Genomic DNA, 26,137 nt, shown 5'->3' on the forward strand with positions numbered 1-26,137 from the left:
CTGAAAAGGCTATTTTGACCAATGATTTTTTTTAAGAAAATGAGTGTCAGCTTTGTCATAAGGAAGGCATTTGGGCCCATGTATAGTGCATTGGGATTCTTGTTGGGCACTTTTAGGTACAACACACAGTCACCAGCCACTCAGAATGTACTGGGAACAAGTTACAGCCAAATGTCACCAAAGTGTTTCTCTCAGCCTGAAAATGCTATTTAGACCCATGATATTTTTAAGAAAGAGGGGATCAGTTTAGTCATAAGGAAGGCCTTTGGGCTCATGTATTGTGGATTGGGCTTCTATTTGGCCACTTTTAACCAAGTCACACAGTCAGCAGCCACTTAGACTGTACTGGGAACAAGTTACAGTGAAACGTCACCAAAGTGCTTCTCTCAGCCTGAAAAGGCTATTTTGACCAATGATTTTTTAAAGAAAATGAGTGTCAGTTTTGTCATAAGGAAGGCATTTGGGCCCATGTATAGTGCATTGGGATTCTTGTTGGGCACTTTTAGGTACAACACACAGTCACCAGCCAATCGGAATGTACTGGGAACAAGTTAAAGCCAAATGTCACCAAAGTGCTTTTCTCAGCCTGAAAAGGCTATTTAGACCCATGATATTTTTAAGAAAGTGGGTGTCAGTTTAGTCATAAGGAAGGCCTTTGGGCTCATGTATTGTGGATTGGGCTTCTATTTGGCCACTTTTAACCAAGTCACACAGTCAGCAGCCACTTAGACTGTACTGGGAACAAGTTACAGTGAAACGTCACCAAAGTGCTGCTCTCAGCCTGAAAAGGCTATTTTGACCAGTGATTTTTTAAAGAAAATGAGTGTCAGTTTTGTCATAAGGAAGGCATTTGGGCCCATGTATAGTGCATTGGGATTCTTGTTGGGCACTTTTAGGTACAACACACAGTCACCAGCCAATCGGAATGTACTGGGAACAAGTTACAGCCAAATGTCACCAAAGTGCTTTTCTCAGCCTGAAAAGGCTATTTAGACCCATGATATTTTTAAGAAAGTGGGTGTCAGTTTAGTCATAAGGAAGGCCTTTGGGCTCATGTATTGTGGATTGGGCTTCTATTTGGCCACTTTTAACCAAGTCACACAGTCAGCAGCCACTTAGACTGTACTGGGAACAAGTTACAGTGAAACGTCACTAAAGTGCTTCTCTCAGCCTGAAAAGGCTATTTTGACCAATGATTTTTTTTAAGAAAATGAGTGTCAGCTTTGTCATAAGGAAGGCATTTGGGCCCATGTATAGTGCATTGGGATTCTTGTTGGGCACTTTTAGGTACAACACACAGTCACCAGCCACTCAGAATGTACTGGGAACAAGTTACAGCCAAATGTCACCAAAGTGCTTTTCTCAGCCTGAAAAGGCTATTTAGACCCATGATATTTTTAAGAAAGTGGGTGTCAGTTTAGTCATAAGGAAGGCCTTTGGGCTCATGTATTGTGGATTGGGCTTCTATTTGGCCACTTTTAACCAAGTCACACAGTCAGCAGCCACTTAGACTGTACTGGGAACAAGTTACAGTGAAACGTCACCAAAGTGCTTCTCTCAGCCTGAAAAGGCTATTTTGACCAATGATTTTTTAAAGAAAATGAGTGTCAGTTTTGTCATAAGGAAGGCATTTGGGCCCATGTATAGTGCATTGGGATTCTTGTTGGGCACTTTTAGGTACAACACACAGTCACCAGCCAATCGGAATGTACTGGGAACAAGTTACAGCCAAATGTCACCAAAGTGCTTTTCTCAGCCTGAAAAGGCTATTTAGACCCATGATATTTTTAAGAAAGTGGGTGTCAGTTTAGTCATAAGGAAGGCCTTTGGGCTCATGTATTGTGGATTGGGCTTCTATTTGGCCACTTTTAACCAAGTCACACAGTCAGCAGCCACTTAGACTGTACTGGGAACAAGTTACAGTGAAACGTCACCAAAGTGCTTCTCTCAGCCTGAAAAGGCTATTTTGACCAATGATTTTTTTTTAAGAAAATGAGTGTCAGCTTTGTCATAAGGAAGGCATTTGGGCCCATGTATAGTGCATTGGGATTCTTGCTGGGCACTTTTAGGTACAACACACAGTCACCAGCCAATCGGAATGTACTGGGAACAAGTTACAGCCAAATGTCACCAAAGTGCTTTTCTCAGCCTGAAAAGGCTATTTAGACCCATGATATTTTTAAGAAAGTGGGTGTCAGTTTAGTCATAAGGAAGGCCTTTGGGCTCATGTATTGTGGATTGGGCTTCTATTTGGCCACTTTTAACCAAGTCACACAGTCAGCAGCCACTTAGACTGTACTGGGAACAAGTTAAAGTGAAACGTCACCAAAGTGCTTCTCTCAGCCTGAAAAGGCTATTTTGACCAATGATTTTTTAAAGAAAATGAGTGTCAGTTTTGTCATAAGGAAGGCATTTGGGCCCATGTATAGTGCATTGGGATTCTTGTTGGGCACTTTTAGGTACAACACACAGTCACCAGCCAATCGGAATGTACTGGGAACAAGTTACAGCCAAATGTCACCAAAGTGCTTTTCTCAGCCTGAAAAGGCTATTTAGACCCATGATATTTTTAAGAAAGTGGGTGTCAGTTTAGTCATAAGGAAGGCCTTTGGGCTCATGTATTGTGGATTGGGCTTCTATTTGGCCACTTTTAACCAAGTCACACAGTCAGCAGCCACTTAGACTGTACTGGGAACAAGTTACAGTGAAACGTCACCAAAGTGCTTCTCTCAGCCTGAAAAGGCTATTTTGACCAATGATTTTTTTTTAAGAAAATGAGTGTCAGCTTTGTCATAAGGAAGGCATTTGGGCCCATGTATAGTGCATTGGGATTCTTGTTGGGCCCTTTTAGGTACAACACACAGTCACCAGCCAATCGGAATGTACTGGGAACAAGTTACAGCCAAATGTCACCAAAGTGTTTCTCTCAGCCTGAAAATGCTATTTAGACCCATGATATTTTTAAGAAAGTGGGTGTCAGTTTAGTCATAAGGAAGGCCTTTGGGCTCATGTATTGTGGATTGGGCTTCTATTTGGCCACTTTTAACCAAGTCACACAGTCAGCAGCCACTTAGACTGTACTGGGAACAAGTTACAGTGAAACGTCACCAAAGTGCTGCTCTCAGCCTGAAAAGGCTATTTTGACCAATGATTTTTTAAAGAAAATGAGTGTCAGTTTTGTCATAAGGAAGGCATTTGGGCCCATGTATAGTGCATTGGGATTCTTGTTGGGCACTTTTAGGTACAACACACAGTCACCAGCCAATCGGAATGTACTGGGAACAAGTTACAGCCAAATGTCACCAAAGTGCTTTTCTCAGCCTGAAAAGGCTATTTAGACCCATGATATTTTTAAGAAAGTGGGTGTCGGTTTAGTCATAAGGAAGGCCTTTGGGCTCATGTATTGTGGATTGGGCTTCTATTTGGCCACTTTTAACCAAGTCACACAGTCAGCAGCCACTTAGACTGTACTGGGAACAAGTTACAGTGAAACGTCACCAAAGTGCTTCTCTCAGCCTGAAAAGGCTATTTTGACCAATGATTTTTTAAAGAAAATGAGTGTCAGTTTTGTCATAAGGAAGGCATTTGGGCCCATGTATAGTGCATTGGGATTCTTGTTGGGCACTTTTAGGTACAACACACAGTCACCAGCCACTCAGAATGTACTGGGAACAAGTTACAGCCAAATGTCACCAAAGTGCTTTTCTCAGCCTGAAAAGGCTATTTAGACCCATGATATTTTTAAGAAAGTGGGTGTCAGTTTAGTCATAAGGAAGGCCTTTGGGCTCATGTATTGTGGATTGGGCTTCTATTTGGCCACTTTTAACCAAGTCACACAGTCAGCAGCCACTTAGACTGTACTGGGAACAAGTTACAGTGAAACGTCACCAAAGTGCTTCTCTCAGCCTGAAAAGGCTATTTTGACCAGTGATTTTTTAAAGAAAATGAGTGTCAGTTTTGTCATAAGGAAGGCATTTGGGCCCATGTATAGTGCATTGGGATTCTTGTTGGGCACTTTTAGGTACAACACACAGTCACCAGCCAATCGGAATGTACTGGGAACAAGTTACAGCCAAATGTCACCAAAGTGCTTTTCTCAGCCTGAAAAGGCTATTTAGACCCATGATATTTTTAAGAAAGTGGGTGTCAGTTTAGTCATAAGGAAGGCCTTTGGGCTCATGTATTGTGGATTGGGCTTCTATTTGGCCACTTTTAACCAAGTCACACAGTCAGCAGCCACTTAGACTGTACTGGGAACAAGTTACAGTGAAACGTCACCAAAGTGCTTCTCTCAGCCTGAAAAGGCTATTTTGACCAATGATTTTTTTAAAGAAAATGAGTGTCAGCTTTGTCATAAGGAAGGCATTTGGGCCCATGTATAGTGCATTGGGATTCTTGTTGGGCACTTTTAGGTACAACACACAGTCACCAGCCACTCAGAATGTACTGGGAACAAGTTACAGCCAAAAGTCACCAAAGTGATTCTCTCAGCCTGAAAATGCTATTTAGACCCATGATATTTTTAAGAAAGAGGGTGTCAGTTTAGTCATAAGGAAGGCCTTTGGGCTCATGTATTGTGGATTGGGCTTCTATTTGGCCACTTTTAACCAAGTCACACAGTCAGCAGCCACTTAGACTGTACTGGGAACAAGTTACAGTGAAACGTCACCAAAGTGCTGCTCTCAGCCTGAAAAGGCTATTTTGACCAGTGATTTTTTAAAGAAAATGAGTGTCAGTTTTGTCATAAGGAAGGCATTTGGGCCCATGTATAGTGCATTGGGATTCTTGTTGGGCACTTTTAGGTACAACACACAGTCACCAGCCAATCGGAATGTACTGGGAACAAGTTACAGCCAAATGTCACCAAAGTGCTTTTCTCAGCCTGAAAAGGCTATTTAGACCCATGATATTTTTAAGAAAGTGGGTGTCAGTTTAGTCATAAGGAAGGCCTTTGGGCTCATGTATTGTGGATTGGGCTTCTATTTGGCCACTTTTAACCAAGTCACACAGTCAGCAGCCACTTAGACTGTACTGGGAACAAGTTACAGTGAAACGTCACCAAAGTGCTTCTCTCAGCCTGAAAAGGCTATTTTGACCAATGATTTTTTAAAGAAAATGAGTGTCAGTTTTGTCATAAGGAAGGCATTTGGGCCCATGTATAGTGCATTGGGATTCTTGTTGGGCACTTTTAGGTACAACACACAGTCACCAGCCAATCGGAATGTACTGGGAACAAGTTACAGCCAAATGTCACCAAAGTGCTTTTCTCAGCCTGAAAAGGCTATTTAGACCCATGATATTTTTAAGAAAGTGGGTGTCAGTTTAGTCATAAGGAAGGCCTTTGGGCTCATGTATTGTGGATTGGGCTTCTATTTGGCCACTTTTAACCAAGTCACACAGTCAGCAGCCACTTAGACTGTACTGGGAACAAGTTAAAGTGAAACGTCACCAAAGTGCTTCTCTCAGCCTGAAAAGGCTATTTTGACCAATGATTTTTTTTTAAGAAAATGAGTGTCAGCTTTGTCATAAGGAAGGCATTTGGGCCCATGTATAGTGCATTGGGATTCTTGCTGGGCACTTTTAGGTACAACACACAGTCACCAGCCAATCGGAATGTACTGGGAACAAGTTACAGCCAAATGTCACCAAAGTGCTTTTCTCAGCCTGAAAAGGCTATTTAGACCCATGATATTTTTAAGAAAGTGGGTGTCAGTTTAGTCATAAGGAAGGCCTTTGGGCTCATGTATTGTGGATTGGGCTTCTATTTGGCCACTTTTAACCAAGTCACACAGTCAGCAGCCACTTAGACTGTACTGGGAACAAGTTAAAGTGAAACGTCACCAAAGTGCTTCTCTCAGCCTGAAAAGGCTATTTTGACCAATGATTTTTTAAAGAAAATGAGTGTCAGTTTTGTCATAAGGAAGGCATTTGGGCCCATGTATAGTGCATTGGGATTCTTGTTGGGCACTTTTAGGTACAACACACAGTCACCAGCCAATCGGAATGTACTGGGAACAAGTTACAGCCAAATGTCACCAAAGTGCTTTTCTCAGCCTGAAAAGGCTATTTAGACCCATGATATTTTTAAGAAAGTGGGTGTCAGTTTAGTCATAAGGAAGGCCTTTGGGCTCATGTATTGTGGATTGGGCTTCTATTTGGCCACTTTTAACCAAGTCACACAGTCAGCAGCCACTTAGACTGTACTGGGAACAAGTTACAGTGAAACGTCACCAAAGTGCTTCTCTCAGCCTGAAAAGGCTATTTTGACCAATGATTTTTTTTTAAGAAAATGAGTGTCAGCTTTGTCATAAGGAAGGCATTTGGGCCCATGTATAGTGCATTGGGATTCTTGTTGGGCCCTTTTAGGTACAACACACAGTCACCAGCCAATCGGAATGTACTGGGAACAAGTTACAGCCAAATGTCACCAAAGTGTTTCTCTCAGCCTGAAAATGCTATTTAGACCCATGATATTTTTAAGAAAGTGGGTGTCAGTTTAGTCATAAGGAAGGCCTTTGGGCTCATGTATTGTGGATTGGGCTTCTATTTGGCCACTTTTAACCAAGTCACACAGTCAGCAGCCACTTAGACTGTACTGGGAACAAGTTACAGTGAAACGTCACCAAAGTGCTGCTCTCAGCCTGAAAAGGCTATTTTGACCAATGATTTTTTAAAGAAAATGAGTGTCAGTTTTGTCATAAGGAAGGCATTTGGGCCCATGTATAGTGCATTGGGATTCTTGTTGGGCACTTTTAGGTACAACACACAGTCACCAGCCAATCGGAATGTACTGGGAACAAGTTACAGCCAAATGTCACCAAAGTGCTTTTCTCAGCCTGAAAAGGCTATTTAGACCCATGATATTTTTAAGAAAGTGGGTGTCGGTTTAGTCATAAGGAAGGCCTTTGGGCTCATGTATTGTGGATTGGGCTTCTATTTGGCCACTTTTAACCAAGTCACACAGTCAGCAGCCACTTAGACTGTACTGGGAACAAGTTACAGTGAAACGTCACCAAAGTGCTGCTCTCAGCCTGAAAAGGCTATTTTGACCAATGATTTTTTAAAGAAAATGAGTGTCAGTTTTGTCATAAGGAAGGCATTTGGGCCCATGTATAGTGCATTGGGATTCTTGTTGGGCACTTTTAGGTACAACACACAGTCACCAGCCACTCAGAATGTACTGGGAACAAGTTACAGCCAAATGTCACCAAAGTGCTTTTCTCAGCCTGAAAAGGCTATTTAGACCCATGATATTTTTAAGAAAGTGGGTGTCAGTTTAGTCATAAGGAAGGCCTTTGGGCTCATGTATTGTGGATTGGGCTTCTATTTGGCCACTTTTAACCAAGTCACACAGTCAGCAGCCACTTAGACTGTACTGGGAACAAGTTACAGTGAAACGTCACCAAAGTGCTTCTCTCAGCCTGAAAAGGCTATTTTGACCAGTGATTTTTTAAAGAAAATGAGTGTCAGTTTTGTCATAAGGAAGGCATTTGGGCCCATGTATAGTGCATTGGGATTCTTGTTGGGCACTTTTAGGTACAACACACAGTCACCAGCCAATCGGAATGTACTGGGAACAAGTTACAGCCAAATGTCACCAAAGTGCTTTTCTCAGCCTGAAAAGGCTATTTAGACCCATGATATTTTTAAGAAAGTGGGTGTCAGTTTAGTCATAAGGAAGGCCTTTGGGCTCATGTATTGTGGATTGGGCTTCTATTTGGCCACTTTTAACCAAGTCACACAGTCAGCAGCCACTTAGACTGTACTGGGAACAAGTTACAGTGAAACGTCACCAAAGTGCTTCTCTCAGCCTGAAAAGGCTATTTTGACCAATGATTTTTTTTAAGAAAATGAGTGTCAGCTTTGTCATAAGGAAGGCATTTGGGCCCATGTATAGTGCATTGGGATTCTTGTTGGGCACTTTTAGGTACAACACACAGTCACCAGCCACTCAGAATGTACTGGGAACAAGTTACAGCCAAAAGTCACCAAAGTGATTCTCTCAGCCTGAAAATGCTATTTAGACCCATGATATTTTTAAGAAAGAGGGTGTCAGTTTAGTCATAAGGAAGGCCTTTGGGCTCATGTATTGTGGATTGGGCTTCTATTTGGCCACTTTTAACCAAGTCACACAGTCAGCAGCCACTTAGACTGTACTGGGAACAAGTTACAGTGAAACGTCACCAAAGTGCTGCTCTCAGCCTGAAAAGGCTATTTTGACCAGTGATTTTTTAAAGAAAATGAGTGTCAGTTTTGTCATAAGGAAGGCATTTGGGCCCATGTATAGTGCATTGGGATTCTTGTTGGGCACTTTTAGGTACAACACACAGTCACCAGCCAATCGGAATGTACTGGGAACAAGTTACAGCCAAATGTCACCAAAGTGCTTTTCTCAGCCTGAAAAGGCTATTTAGACCCATGATATTTTTAAGAAAGTGGGTGTCAGTTTAGTCATAAGGAAGGCCTTTGGGCTCATGTATTGTGGATTGGGCTTCTATTTGGCCACTTTTAACCAAGTCACACAGTCAGCAGCCACTTAGACTGTACTGGGAACAAGTTACAGTGAAACGTCACCAAAGTGCTTCTCTCAGCCTGAAAAGGCTATTTTGACCAATGATTTTTTAAAGAAAATGAGTGTCAGTTTTGTCATAAGGAAGGCATTTGGGCCCATGTATAGTGCATTGGGATTCTTGTTGGGCACTTTTAGGTACAACACACAGTCACCAGCCAATCGGAATGTACTGGGAACAAGTTACAGCCAAATGTCACCAAAGTGCTTTTCTCAGCCTGAAAAGGCTATTTAGACCCATGATATTTTTAAGAAAGTGGGTGTCAGTTTAGTCATAAGGAAGGCCTTTGGGCTCATGTATTGTGGATTGGGCTTCTATTTGGCCACTTTTAACCAAGTCACACAGTCAGCAGCCACTTAGACTGTACTGGGAACAAGTTACAGTGAAACGTCACCAAAGTGCTTCTCTCAGCCTGAAAAGGCTATTTTGACCAATGATTTTTTAAAGAAAATGAGTGTCAGTTTTGTCATAAGGAAGGCATTTGGGCCCATGTATAGTGCATTGGGATTCTTGTTGGGCACTTTTAGGTACAACACACAGTCACCAGCCAATCGGAATGTACTGGGAACAAGTTACAGCCAAATGTCACCAAAGTGCTTTTCTCAGCCTGAAAAGGCTATTTAGACCCATGATATTTTTAAGAAAGTGGGTGTCAGTTTAGTCATAAGGAAGGCCTTTGGGCTCATGTATTGTGGATTGGGCTTCTATTTGGCCACTTTTAACCAAGTCACACAGTCAGCAGCCACTTAGACTGTACTGGGAACAAGTTACAGTGAAACGTCACCAAAGTGCTTCTCTCAGCCTGAAAAGGCTATTTTGACCAATGATTTTTTTTTAAGAAAATGAGTGTCAGCTTTGTCATAAGGAAGGCATTTGGGCCCATGTATAGTGCATTGGGATTCTTGCTGGGCACTTTTAGGTACAACACACAGTCACCAGCCAATCGGAATGTACTGGGAACAAGTTACAGCCAAATGTCACCAAAGTGCTTTTCTCAGCCTGAAAAGGCTATTTAGACCCATGATATTTTTAAGAAAGTGGGTGTCAGTTTAGTCATAAGGAAGGCCTTTGGGCTCATGTATTGTGGATTGGGCTTCTATTTGGCCACTTTTAACCAAGTCACACAGTCAGCAGCCACTTAGACTGTACTGGGAACAAGTTACAGTGAAACGTCACCAAAGTGCTTCTCTCAGCCTGAAAAGGCTATTTTGACCAATGATTTTTTAAAGAAAATGAGTGTCAGTTTTGTCATAAGGAAGGCATTTGGGCCCATGTATAGTGCATTGGGATTCTTGTTGGGCACTTTTAGGTACAACACACAGTCACCAGCCAATCGGAATGTACTGGGAACAAGTTACAGCCAAATGTCACCAAAGTGTTTCTCTCAGCCTGAAAATGCTATTTAGACCCATGATATTTTTAAGAAAGTGGGTGTCAGTTTAGTCATAAGGAAGGCCTTTGGGCTCATGTATTGTGGATTGGGCTTCTATTTGGCCACTTTTAACCAAGTCACACAGTCAGCAGCCACTTAGACTGTACTGGGAACAAGTTACAGTGAAACGTCACCAAAGTGCTGCTCTCAGCCTGAAAAGGCTATTTTGACCAATGATTTTTTAAAGAAAATGAGTGTCAGTTTTGTCATAAGGAAGGCATTTGGGCCCATGTATAGTGCATTGGGATTCTTGTTGGGCACTTTTAGGTACAACACACAGTCACCAGCCACTCAGAATGTACTGGGAACAAGTTACAGCCAAATGTCACCAAAGTGCTTTTCTCAGCCTGAAAAGGCTATTTAGACCCATGATATTTTTAAGAAAGTGGGTGTCAGTTTAGTCATAAGGAAGGCCTTTGGGCTCATGTATTGTGGATTGGGCTTCTATTTGGCCACTTTTAACCAAGTCACACAGTCAGCAGCCACTTAGACTGTACTGGGAACAAGTTACAGTGAAACGTCACCAAAGTGCTTCTCTCAGCCTGAAAAGGCTATTTTGACCAATGATTTTTTAAAGAAAATGAGTGTCAGTTTTGTCATAAGGAAGGCATTTGGGCCCATGTATAGTGCATTGGGATTCTTGTTGGGCACTTTTAGGTACAACACACAGTCACCAGCCAATCGGAATGTACTGGGAACAAGTTACAGCCAAATGTCACCAAAGTGCTTTTCTCAGCCTGAAAAGGCTATTTAGACCCATGATATTTTTAAGAAAGTGGGTGTCAGTTTAGTCATAAGGAAGGCCTTTGGGCTCATGTATTGTGGATTGGGCTTCTATTTGGCCACTTTTAACCAAGTCACACAGTCAGCAGCCACTTAGACTGTACTGGGAACAAGTTACAGTGAAACGTCACCAAAGTGCTTCTCTCAGCCTGAAAAGGCTATTTTGACCAATGATTTTTTTTAAGAAAATGAGTGTCAGCTTTGTCATAAGGAAGGCATTTGGGCCCATGTATAGTGCATTGGGATTCTTGTTGGGCACTTTTAGGTACAACACACAGTCACCAGCCACTCAGAATGTACTGGGAACAAGTTACAGCCAAAAGTCACCAAAGTGATTCTCTCAGCCTGAAAATGCTATTTAGACCCATGATATTTTTAAGAAAGAGGGTGTCAGTTTAGTCATAAGGAAGGCCTTTGGGCTCATGTATTGTGGATTGGGCTTCTATTTGGCCACTTTTAACCAAGTCACACAGTCAGCAGCCACTTAGACTGTACTGGGAACAAGTTACAGTGAAACGTCACCAAAGTGCTTCTCTCAGCCTGAAAAGGCTATTTTGACCAATGATTTTTTAAAGAAAATGAGTGTCAGTTTTGTCATAAGGAAGGCATTTGGGCCCATGTATAGTGCATTGGGATTCTTGTTGGGCACTTTTAGGTACAACACACAGTCACCAGCCAATCGGAATGTACTGGGAACAAGTTAAAGCCAAATGTCACCAAAGTGCTTTTCTCAGCCTGAAAAGGCTATTTAGACCCATGATATTTTTAAGAAAGTGGGTGTCAGTTTAGTCATAAGGAAGGCCTTTGGGCTCATGTATTGTGGATTGGGCTTCTATTTGGCCACTTTTAACCAAGTCACACAGTCAGCAGCCACTTAGACTGTACTGGGAACAAGTTACAGTGAAACGTCACCAAAGTGCTGCTCTCAGCCTGAAAAGGCTATTTTGACCAGTGATTTTTTAAAGAAAATGAGTGTCAGTTTTGTCATAAGGAAGGCATTTGGGCCCATGTATAGTGCATTGGGATTCTTGTTGGGCACTTTTAGGTACAACACACAGTCACCAGCCAATCGGAATGTACTGGGAACAAGTTACAGCCAAATGTCACCAAAGTGCTTTTCTCAGCCTGAAAAGGCTATTTAGACCCATGATATTTTTAAGAAAGTGGGTGTCAGTTTAGTCATAAGGAAGGCCTTTGGGCTCATGTATTGTGGATTGGGCTTCTATTTGGCCACTTTTAACCAAGTCACACAGTCAGCAGCCACTTAGACTGTACTGGGAACAAGTTAAAGTGAAACGTCACCAAAGTGCTTCTCTCAGCCTGAAAAGGCTATTTTGACCAATGATTTTTTAAAGAAAATGAGTGTCAGTTTTGTCATAAGGAAGGCATTTGGGCCCATGTATAGTGCATTGGGATTCTTGTTGGGCACTTTTAGGTACAACACACAGTCACCAGCCAATCGGAATGTACTGGGAACAAGTTACAGCCAAATGTCACCAAAGTGCTTTTCTCAGCCTGAAAAGGCTATTTAGACCCATGATATTTTTAAGAAAGTGGGTGTCAGTTTAGTCATAAGGAAGGCCTTTGGGCTCATGTATTGTGGATTGGGCTTCTATTTGGCCACTTTTAACCAAGTCACACAGTCAGCAGCCACTTAGACTGTACTGGGAACAAGTTACAGTGAAACGTCACCAAAGTGCTTCTCTCAGCCTGAAAAGGCTATTTTGACCAATGATTTTTTTTAAGAAAATGAGTGTCAGCTTTGTCATAAGGAAGGCATTTGGGCCCATGTATAGTGCATTGGGATTCTTGTTGGGCACTTTTAGGTACAACACACAGTCACCAGCCACTCAGAATGTACTGGGAACAAGTTACAGCCAAAAGTCACCAAAGTGATTCTCTCAGCCTGAAAATGCTATTTAGACCCATGATATTTTTAAGAAAGAGGGTGTCAGTTTAGTCATAAGGAAGGCCTTTGGGCTCATGTATTGTGGATTGGGCTTCTATTTGGCCACTTTTAACCAAGTCACACAGTCAGCAGCCACTTAGACTGTACTGGGAACAAGTTACAGTGAAACGTCACCAAAGTGCTTCTCTCAGCCTGAAAAGGCTATTTTGACCAATGATTTTTTAAAGAAAATGAGTGTCAGTTTTGTCATAAGGAAGGCATTTGGGCCCATGTATAGTGCATTGGGATTCTTGTTGGGCACTTTTAGGTACAACACACAGTCACCAGCCAATCGGAATGTACTGGGAACAAGTTAAAGCCAAATGTCACCAAAGTGCTTTTCTCAGCCTGAAAAGGCTATTTAGACCCATGATATTTTTAAGAAAGTGGGTGTCAGTTTAGTCATAAGGAAGGCCTTTGGGCTCATGTATTGTGGATTGGGCTTCTATTTGGCCACTTTTAACCAAGTCACACAGTCAGCAGCCACTTAGACTGTACTGGGAACAAGTTACAGTGAAACGTCACCAAAGTGCTGCTCTCAGCCTGAAAAGGCTATTTTGACCAGTGATTTTTTTAAAGAAAATGAGTGTCAGTTTTGTCATAAGGAAGGCATTTGGGCCCATGTATAGTGCATTGGGATTCTTGTTGGGCACTTTTAGGTACAACACACAGTCACCAGCCAATCGGAATGTACTGGGAACAAGTTACAGCCAAATGTCACCAAAGTGCTTTTCTCAGCCTGAAAAGGCTATTTAGACCCATGATATTTTTAAGAAAGTGGGTGTCAGTTTAGTCATAAGGAAGGCCTTTGGGCTCATGTATTGTGGATTGGGCTTCTATTTGGCCACTTTTAACCAAGTCACACAGTCAGCAGCCACTTAGACTGTACTGGGAACAAGTTAAAGTGAAACGTCACCAAAGTGCTTCTCTCAGCCTGAAAAGGCTATTTTGACCAATGATTTTTTAAAGAAAATGAGTGTCAGTTTTGTCATAAGGAAGGCATTTGGGCCCATGTATAGTGCATTGGGATTCTTGTTGGGCACTTTTAGGTACAACACACAGTCACCAGCCAATCGGAATGTACTGGGAACAAGTTACAGCCAAATGTCACCAAAGTGCTTTTCTCAGCCTGAAAAGGCTATTTAGACCCATGATATTTTTAAGAAAGTGGGTGTCAGTTTAGTCATAAGGAAGGCCTTTGGGCTCATGTATTGTGGATTGGGCTTCTATTTGGCCACTTTTAACCAAGTCACACAGTCAGCAGCCACTTAGACTGTACTGGGAACAAGTTACAGTGAAACGTCACCAAAGTGCTTCTCTCAGCCTGAAAAGGCTATTTTGACCAATGATTTTTTTTAAGAAAATGAGTGTCAGCTTTGTCATAAGGAAGGCATTTGGGCCCATGTATAGTGCATTGGGATTCTTGTTGGGCACTTTTAGGTACAACACACAGTCACCAGCCACTCAGAATGTACTGGGAACAAGTTACAGCCAAAAGTCACCAAAGTGTTTCTCTCAGCCTGAAAATGCTATTTAGACCCATGATATTTTTAAGAAAGAGGGGATCAGTTTAGTCATAAGGAAGGCCTTTGGGCTCATGTATTGTGGATTGGGCTTCTATTTGGCCACTTTTAACCAAGTCACACAGTCAGCAGCCACTTAGACTGTACTGGGAACAAGTTACAGTGAAACGTCACCAAAGTGCTTCTCTCAGCCTGAAAAGGCTATTTTGACCAATGATTTTTTAAAGAAAATGAGTGTCAGTTTTGTCATAAGGAAGGCATTTGGGCCCATGTATAGTGCATTGGGATTCTTGTTGGGCACTTTTAGGTACAACACACAGTCACCAGCCAATCGGAATGTACTGGGAACAAGTTAAAGCCAAATGTCACCAAAGTGCTTTTCTCAGCCTGAAAAGGCTATTTAGACCCATGATATTTTTAAGAAAGTGGGTGTCAGTTTAGTCATAAGGAAGGCCTTTGGGCTCATGTATTGTGGATTGGGCTTCTATTTGGCCACTTTTAACCAAGTCACACAGTCAGCAGCCACTTAGACTGTACTGGGAACAAGTTACAGTGAAACGTCACCAAAGTGCTGCTCTCAGCCTGAAAAGGCTATTTTGACCAGTGATTTTTTAAAGAAAATGAGTGTCAGTTTTGTCATAAGGAAGGCATTTGGGCCCATGTATAGTGCATTGGGATTCTTGTTGGGCACTTTTAGGTACAACACACAGTCACCAGCCAATCGGAATGTACTGGGAACAAGTTACAGCCAAATGTCACCAAAGTGCTTTTCTCAGCCTGAAAAGGCTATTTAGACCCATGATATTTTTAAGAAAGTGGGTGTCAGTTTAGTCATAAGGAAGGCCTTTGGGCTCATGTATTGTGGATTGGGCTTCTATTTGGCCACTTTTAACCAAGTCACACAGTCAGCAGCCACTTAGACTGTACTGGGAACAAGTTACAGTGAAACGTCACCAAAGTGCTTCTCTCAGCCTGAAAAGGCTATTTTGACCAATGATTTTTTAAAGAAAATGAGTGTCAGTTTTGTCATAAGGAAGGCATTTGGGCCCATGTATAGTGCATTGGGATTCTTGTTGGGCACTTTTAGGTACAACACACAGTCACCAGCCAATCGGAATGTACTGGGAACAAGTTAAAGCCAAATGTCACCAAAGTGCTTTTCTCAGCCTGAAAAGGCTATTTAGACCCATGATATTTTTAAGAAAGTGGGTGTCAGTTTAGTCATAAGGAAGGCCTTTGGGCTCATGTATTGTGGATTGGGCTTCTATTTGGCCACTTTTAACCAAGTCACACAGTCAGCAGCCACTTAGACTGTACTGGGAACAAGTTACAGTGAAACGTCACCAAAGTGCTGCTCTCAGCCTGAAAAGGCTATTTTGACCAGTGATTTTTTAAAGAAAATGAGTGTCAGTTTTGTCATAAGGAAGGCATTTGGGCCCATGTATAGTGCATTGGGATTCTTGTTGGGCACTTTTAGGTACAACACACAGTCACCAGCCAATCGGAATGTACTGGGAACAAGTTACAGCCAAATGTCACCAAAGTGCTTTTCTCAGCCTGAAAAGGCTATTTAGACCCATGATATTTTTAAGAAAGTGGGTGTCAGTTTAGTCATAAGGAAGGCCTTTGGGCTCATGTATTGTGGATTGGGCTTCTATTTGGCCACTTTTAACCAAGTCACACAGTCAGCAGCCACTTAGACTGTACTGGGAACAAGTTACAGTGAAACGTCACCAAAGTGCTTCTCTCAGCCTGAAAAGGCTATTTTGACCAATGATTTTTTTTAAGAAAATGAGTGTCAGCTTTGTCATAAGGAAGGCATTTGGGCCCATGTATAGTGCATTGGGATTCTTGTTGGGCACTTTTAGGTACAACACACAGTCACCAGCCACTCAGAATGTACTGGGAACAAGTTACAGCCAAATGTCACCAAAGTGCTTTTCTCAGCCTGAAAAGGCTATTTAGACCCATGATATTTTTAAGAAAGTGGGTGTCAGTTTAGTCATAAGGAAGGCCTTTGGGCTCATGTATTGTGGATTGGGCTTCTATTTGGCCACTTTTAACCAAGTCACACAGTCAGCAGCCACTTAGACTGTACTGGGAACAAGTTACAGTGAAACGTCACCAAAGTGCTTCTCTCAGCCTGAAAAGGCTATTTTGACCAATGATTTTTTAAAGAAAATGAGTGTCAGTTTTGTCATAAGGAAGGCATTTGGGCCCATGTATAGTGCATTGGGATTCTTGTTGGGCACTTTTAGGTACAACACACAGTCACCAGCCAATCGGAATGTACTGGGAACAAGTTACAGCCAAATGTCACCAAAGTGCTTTTCTCAGCCTGAAAAGGCTATTTAGACCCATGATATTTTTAAGAAAGTGGGTGTCAGTTTAGTCATAAGGAAGGCCTTTGGGCTCATGTATTGTGGATTGGGCTTCTATTTGGCCACTTTTAACCAAGTCACACAGTCAGCAGCCACTTAGACTGTACTGGGAACAAGTTACAGTGAAACGTCACCAAAGTGCTTCTCTCAGCCTGAAAAGGCTATTTTGACCAATGATTTTTTAAAGAAAATGAGTGTCAGTTTTGTCATAAGGAAGGCATTTGGGCCCATGTATAGTGCATTGGGATTCTTGTTGGGCACTTTTAGGTACAACACACAGTCACCAGCCAATCGGAATGTACTGGGAACAAGTTAAAGCCAAATGTCACCAAAGTGCTTTTCTCAGCCTGAAAAGGCTATTTAGACCCATGATATTTTTTAAGAAAGTGGGTGTCAGTTTAGTCATAAGGAAGGCCTTTGGGCTCATGTATTGTGGATTGGGCTTCTATTTGGCCACTTTTAACCAAGTCACACAGTCAGCAGCCACTTAGACTGTACTGGGAACAAGTTACAGTGAAACGTCACCAAAGTGCTGCTCTCAGCCTGAAAAGGCTATTTTGACCAGTGATTTTTTAAAGAAAATGAGTGTCAGTTTTGTCATAAGGAAGGCATTTGGGCCCATGTATAGTGCATTGGGATTCTTGTTGGGCACTTTTAGGTACAACACACAGTCACCAGCCAATCGGAATGTACTGGGAACAAGTTACAGCCAAATGTCACCAAAGTGCTTTTCTCAGCCTGAAAAGGCTATTTAGACCCATGATATTTTTAAGAAAGTGGGTGTCAGTTTAGTCATAAGGAAGGCCTTTGGGCTCATGTATTGTGGATTGGGCTTCTATTTGGCCACTTTTAACCAAGTCACACAGTCAGCAGCCACTTAGACTGTACTGGGAACAAGTTAAAGTGAAACGTCACCAAAGTGCTTCTCTCAGCCTGAAAAGGCTATTTTGACCAATGATTTTTTAAAGAAAATGAGTGTCAGTTTTGTCATAAGGAAGGCATTTGGGCCCATGTATAGTGCATTGGGATTCTTGTTGGGCACTTTTAGGTACAACACACAGTCACCAGCCAATCGGAATGTACTGGGAACAAGTTACAGCCAAATGTCACCAAAGTGCTTTTCTCAGCCTGAAAAGGCTATTTAGACCCATGATATTTTTAAGAAAGTGGGTGTCAGTTTAGTCATAAGGAAGGCCTTTGGGCTCATGTATTGTGGATTTGGCTTCTATTTGGCCACTTTTAACCAAGTCACACAGTCAGCAGCCACTTAGACTGTACTGGGAACAAGTTACAGTGAAACGTCACCAAAGTGCTTCTCTCAGCCTGAAAAGGCTATTTTGACCAATGATTTTTTTTAAGAAAATGAGTGTCAGCTTTGTCATAAGGAAGGCATTTGGGCCCATGTATAGTGCATTGGGATTCTTGTTGGGCACTTTTAGGTACAACACACAGTCACCAGCCACTCAGAATGTACTGGGAACAAGTTACAGCCAAAAGTCACCAAAGTGATTCTCTCAGCCTGAAAATGCTATTTAGACCCATGATATTTTTAAGAAAGAGGGTGTCAGTTTAGTCATAAGGAAGGCCTTTGGGCTCATGTATTGTGGATTGGGCTTCTATTTGGCCACTTTTAACCAAGTCACACAGTCAGCAGCCACTTAGACTGTACTGGGAACAAGTTACAGTGAAACGTCACCAAAGTGCTTCTCTCAGCCTGAAAAGGCTATTTTGACCAATGATTTTTTAAAGAAAATGAGTGTCAGTTTTGTCATAAGGAAGGCATTTGGGCCCATGTATAGTGCATTGGGATTCTTGTTGGGCACTTTTAGGTACAACACACAGTCACCAGCCAATCGGAATGTACTGGGAACAAGTTAAAGCCAAATGTCACCAAAGTGCTTTTCTCAGCCTGAAAAGGCTATTTAGACCCATGATATTTTTAAGAAAGTGGGTGTCAGTTTAGTCATAAGGAAGGCCTTTGGGCTCATGTATTGTGGATTGGGCTTCTATTTGGCCACTTTTAACCAAGTCACACAGTCAGCAGCCACTTAGACTGTACTGGGAACAAGTTACAGTGAAACGTCACCAAAGTGCTGTTCTCAGCCTGAAAAGGCTATTTTGACCAGTGATTTTGTAAAGAAAATGAGTGTCAGTTTTGTCATAAGGAAGGCATTTGGGCCCATGTATAGTGCATTGGGATTCTTGTTGGGCACTTTTAGGTACAACACACAGTCACCAGCCAATCGGAATGTACTGGGAACAAGTTACAGCCAAATGTCACCAAAGTGCTTTTCTCAGCCTGAAAAGGCTATTTAGACCCATGATATTTTTAAGAAAGTGGGTGTCAGTTTAGTCATAAGGAAGGCCTTTGGGCTCATGTATTGTGGATTGGGCTTCTATTTGGCCACTTTTAACCAAGTCACACAGTCAGCAGCCACTTAGACTGTACTGGGAACAAGTTAAAGTGAAACGTCACCAAAGTGCTTCTCTCAGCCTGAAAAGGCTATTTTGACCAATGATTTTTTAAAGAAAATGAGTGTCAGTTTTGTCATAAGGAAGGCATTTGGGCCCATGTATAGTGCATTGGGATTCTTGTTGGGCACTTTTAGGTACAACACACAGTCACCAGCCAATCGGAATGTACTGGGAACAAGTTACAGCCAAATGTCACCAAAGTGCTTTTCTCAGCCTGAAAAGGCTATTTAGACCCATGATATTTTTAAGAAAGTGGGTGTCAGTTTAGTCATAAGGAAGGCCTTTGGGCTCATGTATTGTGGATTGGGCTTCTATTTGGCCACTTTTAACCAAGTCACACAGTCAGCAGCCACTTAGACTGTACTGGGAACAAGTTACAGTGAAACGTCACCAAAGTGCTTCTCTCAGCCTGAAAAGGCTATTTTGACCAATGATTTTTTTTAAGAAAATGAGTGTCAGCTTTGTCATAAGGAAGGCATTTGGGCCCGTGTATAGTGCATTGGGATTCTTGTTGGGCACTTTTAGGTACAACACACAGTCACCAGCCACTCAGAATGTACTGGGAACAAGTTACAGCCAAAAGTCACCAAAGTGTTTCTCTCAGCCTGAAAATGCTATTTAGACCCATGATATTTTTAAGAAAGAGGGGATCAGTTTAGTCATAAGGAAGGCCTTTGGGCTCATGTATTGTGGATTTGGCTTCTATTTGGCCACTTTTAACCAAGTCACACAGTCAGCAGCCACTTAGACTGTACTGGGAACAAGTTACAGTGAAACGTCACCAAAGTGCTTCTCTCAGCCTGAAAAGGCTATTTTGACCAATGATTTTTTTTAAGAAAATGAGTGTCAGCTTTGTCATAAGGAAGGCATTTGGGCCCATGTATAGTGCATTGGGATTCTTGTTGGGCACTTTTAGGTACAACACACAGTCACCAGCCACTCAGAATGTACTGGGAACAAGTTACAGCCAAAAGTCACCAAAGTGATTCTCTCAGCCTGAAAATGCTATTTAGACCCATGATATTTTTAAGAAAGAGGGTGTCAGTTTAGTCATAAGGAAGGCCTTTGGGCTCATGTATTGTGGATTGGGCTTCTATTTGGCCACTTTTAACCAAGTCACACAGTCAGCAGCCACTTAGACTGTACTGGGAACAAGTTACAGTGAAACGTCACCAAAGTGCTTCTCTCAGCCTGAAAAGGCTATTTTGACCAATGATTTTTTAAAGAAAATGAGTGTCAGTTTTGTCATAAGGAAGGCATTTGGGCCCATGTATAGTGCATTGGGATTCTTGTTGGGCACTTTTAGGTACAACACACAGTCACCAGCCAATCGGAATGTACTGGGAACAAGTTAAAGCCAAATGTCACCAAAGTGCTTTTCTCAGCCTGAAAAGGCTATTTAGACCCATGATATTTTTAAGAAAGTGGGTGTCAGTTTAGTCATAAGGAAGGCCTTTGGGCTCATGTATTGTGGATTGGGCTTCTATTTGGCCACTTTTAACCAAGTCACACAGTCAGCAGCCACTTAGACTGTACTGGGAACAAGTTACAGTGAAACGTCACCAAAGTGCTGTTCTCAGCCTGAAAAGGCTATTTTGACCAGTGATTTTGTAAAGAAAATGAGTGTCAGTTTTGTCATAAGGAAGGCATTTGGGCCCATGTATAGTGCATTGGGATTCTTGTTGGGCACTTTTAGGTACAACACACAGTCACCAGCCAATCGGAATGTACTGGGAACAAGTTACAGCCAAATGTCACCAAAGTGCTTTTCTCAGCCTGAAAAGGCTATTTAGACCCATGATATTTTTAAGAAAGTGGGTGTCAGTTTAGTCATAAGGAAGGCCTTTGGGCTCATGTATTGTGGATTGGGCTTCTATTTGGCCACTTTTAACCAAGTCACACAGTCAGCAGCCACTTAGACTGTACTGGGAACAAGTTAAAGTGAAACGTCACCAAAGTGCTTCTCTCAGCCTGAAAAGGCTATTTTGACCAATGATTTTTTAAAGAAAATGAGTGTCAGTTTTGTCATAAGGAAGGCATTTGGGCCCATGTATAGTGCATTGGGATTCTTGTTGGGCACTTTTAGGTACAACACACAGTCACCAGCCAATCGGAATGTACTGGGAACAAGTTACAGCCAAATGTCACCAAAGTGCTTTTCTCAGCCTGAAAAGGCTATTTAGACCCATGATATTTTTAAGAAAGTGGGTGTCAGTTTAGTCATAAGGAAGGCCTTTGGGCTCATGTATTGTGGATTGGGCTTCTATTTGGCCACTTTTAACCAAGTCACACAGTCAGCAGCCACTTAGACTGTACTGGGAACAAGTTACAGTGAAACGTCACCAAAGTGCTTCTCTCAGCCTGAAAAGGCTATTTTGACCAATGATTTTTTTTAAGAAAATGAGTGTCAGCTTTGTCATAAGGAAGGCATTTGGGCCCGTGTATAGTGCATTGGGATTCTTGTTGGGCACTTTTAGGTACAACACACAGTCACCAGCCACTCAGAATGTACTGGGAACAAGTTACAGCCAAAAGTCACCAAAGTGTTTCTCTCAGCCTGAAAATGCTATTTAGACCCATGATATTTTTAAGAAAGAGGGGATCAGTTTAGTCATAAGGAAGGCCTTTGGGCTCATGTATTGTGGATTTGGCTTCTATTTGGCCACTTTTAACCAAGTCACACAGTCAGCAGCCACTTAGACTGTACTGGGAACAAGTTACAGTGAAACGTCACCAAAGTGCTTCTCTCAGCCTGAAAAGGCTATTTTGACCAATGATTTTTTTTAAGAAAATGAGTGTCAGCTTTGTCATAAGGAAGGCATTTGGGCCCATGTATAGTGCATTGGGATTCTTGTTGGGCACTTTTAGGTACAACACACAGTCACCAGCCACTCAGAATGTACTGGGAACAAGTTACAGCCAAAAGTCACCAAAGTGATTCTCTCAGCCTGAAAATGCTATTTAGACCCATGATATTTTTAAGAAAGAGGGTGTCAGTTTAGTCATAAGGAAGGCCTTTGGGCTCATGTATTGTGGATTGGGCTTCTATTTGGCCACTTTTAACCAAGTCACACAGTCAGCAGCCACTTAGACTGTACTGGGAACAAGTTACAGTGAAACGTCACCAAAGTGCTTCTCTCAGCCTGAAAAGGCTATTTTGACCAATGATTTTTTAAAGAAAATGAGTGTCAGTTTTGTCATAAGGAAGGCATTTGGGCCCATGTATAGTGCATTGGGATTCTTGTTGGGCACTTTTAGGTACAACACACAGTCACCAGCCAATCGGAATGTACTGGGAACAAGTTAAAGCCAAATGTCACCAAAGTGCTTTTCTCAGCCTGAAAAGGCTATTTAGACCCATGATATTTTTAAGAAAGTGGGTGTCAGTTTAGTCATAAGGAAGGCCTTTGGGCTCATGTATTGTGGATTGGGCTTCTATTTGGCCACTTTTAACCAAGTCACACAGTCAGCAGCCACTTAGACTGTACTGGGAACAAGTTACAGTGAAACGTCACCAAAGTGCTGTTCTCAGCCTGAAAAGGCTATTTTGACCAGTGATTTTGTAAAGAAAATGAGTGTCAGTTTTGTCATAAGGAAGGCATTTGGGCCCATGTATAGTGCATTGGGATTCTTGTTGGGCACTTTTAGGTACAACACACAGTCACCAGCCAATCGGAATGTACTGGGAACAAGTTACAGCCAAATGTCACCAAAGTGCTTTTCTCAGCCTGAAAAGGCTATTTAGACCCATGATATTTTTAAGAAAGTGGGTGTCAGTTTAGTCATAAGGAAGGCCTTTGGGCTCATGTATTGTGGATTGGGCTTCTATTTGGCCACTTTTAACCAAGTCACACAGTCAGCAGCCACTTAGACTGTACTGGGAACAAGTTAAAGTGAAACGTCACCAAAGTGCTTCTCTCAGCCTGAAAAGGCTATTTTGACCAATGATTTTTTAAAGAAAATGAGTGTCAGTTTTGTCATAAGGAAGGCATTTGGGCCCATGTATAGTGCATTGGGATTCTTGTTGGGCACTTTTAGGTACAACACACAGTCACCAGCCAATCGGAATGTACTGGGAACAAGTTACAGCCAAATGTCACCAAAGTGCTTTTCTCAGCCTGAAAAGGCTATTTAGACCCATGATATTTTTAAGAAAGTGGGTGTCAGTTTAGTCATAAGGAAGGCCTTTGGGCTCATGTATTGTGGATTGGGCTTCTATTTGGCCACTTTTAACCAAGTCACACAGTCAGCAGCCACTTAGACTGTACTGGGAACAAGTTACAGTGAAACGTCACCAAAGTGCTTCTCTCAGCCTGAAAAGGCTATTTTGACCAATGATTTTTTTTAAGAAAATGAGTGTCAGCTTTGTCATAAGGAAGGCATTTGGGCCCATGTATAGTGCATTGGGATTCTTGTTGGGCACTTTTAGGTACAACACACAGTCACCAGCCACTCAGAATGTACTGGGAACAAGTTACAGCCAAAAGTCACCAAAGTGTTTCTCTCAGCCTGAAAATGCTATTTAGACCCATGATATTTTTAAGAAAGAGGGGATCAGTTTAGTCATAAGGAAGGCCTTTGGGCTCATGTATTGTGGATTGGGCTTCTATTTGGCCACTTTTAACCAAGTCACACAGTCAGCAGCCACTTAGACTGTACTGGGAACAAGTTACAGTGAAACGTCACCAAAGTGCTTCTCTCAGCCTGAAAAGGCTATTTTGACCAATGATTTTTTAAAGAAAATGAGTGTCAGTTTTGTCATAAGGAAGGCATTTGGGCCCATGTATAGTGCATTGGGATTCTTGTTGGGCACTTTTAGGTACAACACACAGTCACCAGCCAATCGGAATGTACTGGGAACAAGTTAAAGCCAAATGTCACCAAAGTGCTTTTCTCAGCCTGAAAAGGCTATTTAGACCCATGATATTTTTAAGAAAGTGGGTGTCAGTTTAGTCATAAGGAAGGCCTTTGGGCTCATGTATTGTGGATTGGGCTTCTATTTGGCCACTTTTAACCAAGTCACACAGTCAGCAGCCACTTAGACTGTACTGGGAACAAGTTACAGTGAAACGTCACCAAAGTGCTGCTCTCAGCCTGAAAAGGCTATTTTGACCAGTGATTTTTTAAAGAAAATGAGTGTCAGTTTTGTCATAAGGAAGGCATTTGGGCCCATGTATAGTGCATTGGGATTCTTGTTGGGCACTTTTAGGTACAACACACAGTCACCAGCCAATCGGAATGTACTGGGAACAAGTTACAGCCAAATGTCACCAAAGTGCTTTTCTCAGCCTGAAAAGGCTATTTAGACCCATGATATTTTTAAGAAAGTGGGTGTCAGTTTAGTCATAAGGAAGGCCTTTGGGCTCATGTATTGTGGATTGGGCTTCTATTTGGCCACTTTTAACCAAGTCACACAGTCAGCAGCCACTTAGACTGTACTGGGAACAAGTTACAGTGAAACGTCACCAAAGTGCTTCTCTCAGCCTGAAAAGGCTATTTTGACCAATGATTTTTTAAAGAAAATGAGTGTCAGTTTTGTCATAAGGAAGGCATTTGGGCCCATGTATAGTGCATTGGGATTCTTGTTGGGCACTTTTAGGTACAACACACAGTCACCAGCCAATCGGAATGTACTGGGAACAAGTTAAAGCCAAATGTCACCAAAGTGCTTTTCTCAGCCTGAAAAGGCTATTTAGACCCATGATATTTTTAAGAAAGTGGGTGTCAGTTTAGTCATAAGGAAGGCCTTTGGGCTCATGTATTGTGGATTGGGCTTCTATTTGGCCACTTTTAACCAAGTCACACAGTCAGCAGCCACTTAGACTGTACTGGGAACAAGTTACAGTGAAACGTCACCAAAGTGCTGCTCTCAGCCTGAAAAGGCTATTTTGACCAGTGATTTTTTAAAGAAAATGAGTGTCAGTTTTGTCATAAGGAAGGCATTTGGGCCCATGTATAGTGCATTGGGATTCTTGTTGGGCACTTTTAGGTACAACACACAGTCACCAGCCAATCGGAATGTACTGGGAACAAGTTACAGACAAATGTCACCAAAGTGCTTTTCTCAGCCTGAAAAGGCTATTTAGACCCATGATATTTTTAAGAAAGTGGGTGTCAGTTTAGTCATAAGGAAGGCCTTTGGGCTCATGTATTGTGGATTGGGCTTCTATTTGGCCACTTTTAACCAAGTCACACAGTCAGCAGCCACTTAGACTGTACTGGGAACAAGTTACAGTGAAACGTCACCAAAGTGCTTCTCTCAGCCTGAAAAGGCTATTTTGACCAATGATTTTTTTTAAGAAAATGAGTGTCAGCTTTGTCATAAGGAAGGCATTTGGGCCCATGTATAGTGCATTGGGATTCTTGTTGGGCACTTTTAGGTACAACACACAGTCACCAGCCACTCAGAATGTACTGGGAACAAGTTACAGCCAAATGTCACCAAAGTGCTTTTCTCAGCCTGAAAAGGCTATTTAGACCCATGATATTTTTAAGAAAGTGGGTGTCAGTTTAGTCATAAGGAAGGCCTTTGGGCTCATGTATTGTGGATTGGGCTTCTATTTGGCCACTTTTAACCAAGTCACACAGTCAGCAGCCACTTAGACTGTACTGGGAACAAGTTAAAGTGAAACGTCACCAAAGTGCTTCTCTCAGCCTGAAAAGGCTATTTTGACCAATGATTTTTTAAAGAAAATGAGTGTCAGTTTTGTCATAAGGAAGGCATTTGGGCCCATGTATAGTGCATTGGGATTCTTGTTGGGCACTTTTAGGTACAACACACAGTCACCAGCCAATCGGAATGTACTGGGAACAAGTTACAGCCAAATGTCACCAAAGTGCTTTTCTCAGCCTGAAAAGGCTATTTAGACCCATGATATTTTTAAGAAAGTGGGTGTCAGTTTAGTCATAAGGAAGGCCTTTGGGCTCATGTATTGTGGATTGGGCTTCTATTTGGCCACTTTTAACCAAGTCACACAGTCAGCAGCCACTTAGACTGTACTGGGAACAAGTTACAGTGAAACGTC

This window comes from Gymnoscopelus microlampas, assembly GCF_963454915.1.
Source record: "Gymnoscopelus microlampas genome assembly, chromosome: 5".
Lineage (NCBI taxonomy): Eukaryota > Metazoa > Chordata > Actinopteri > Myctophiformes > Myctophidae > Gymnoscopelus > Gymnoscopelus microlampas.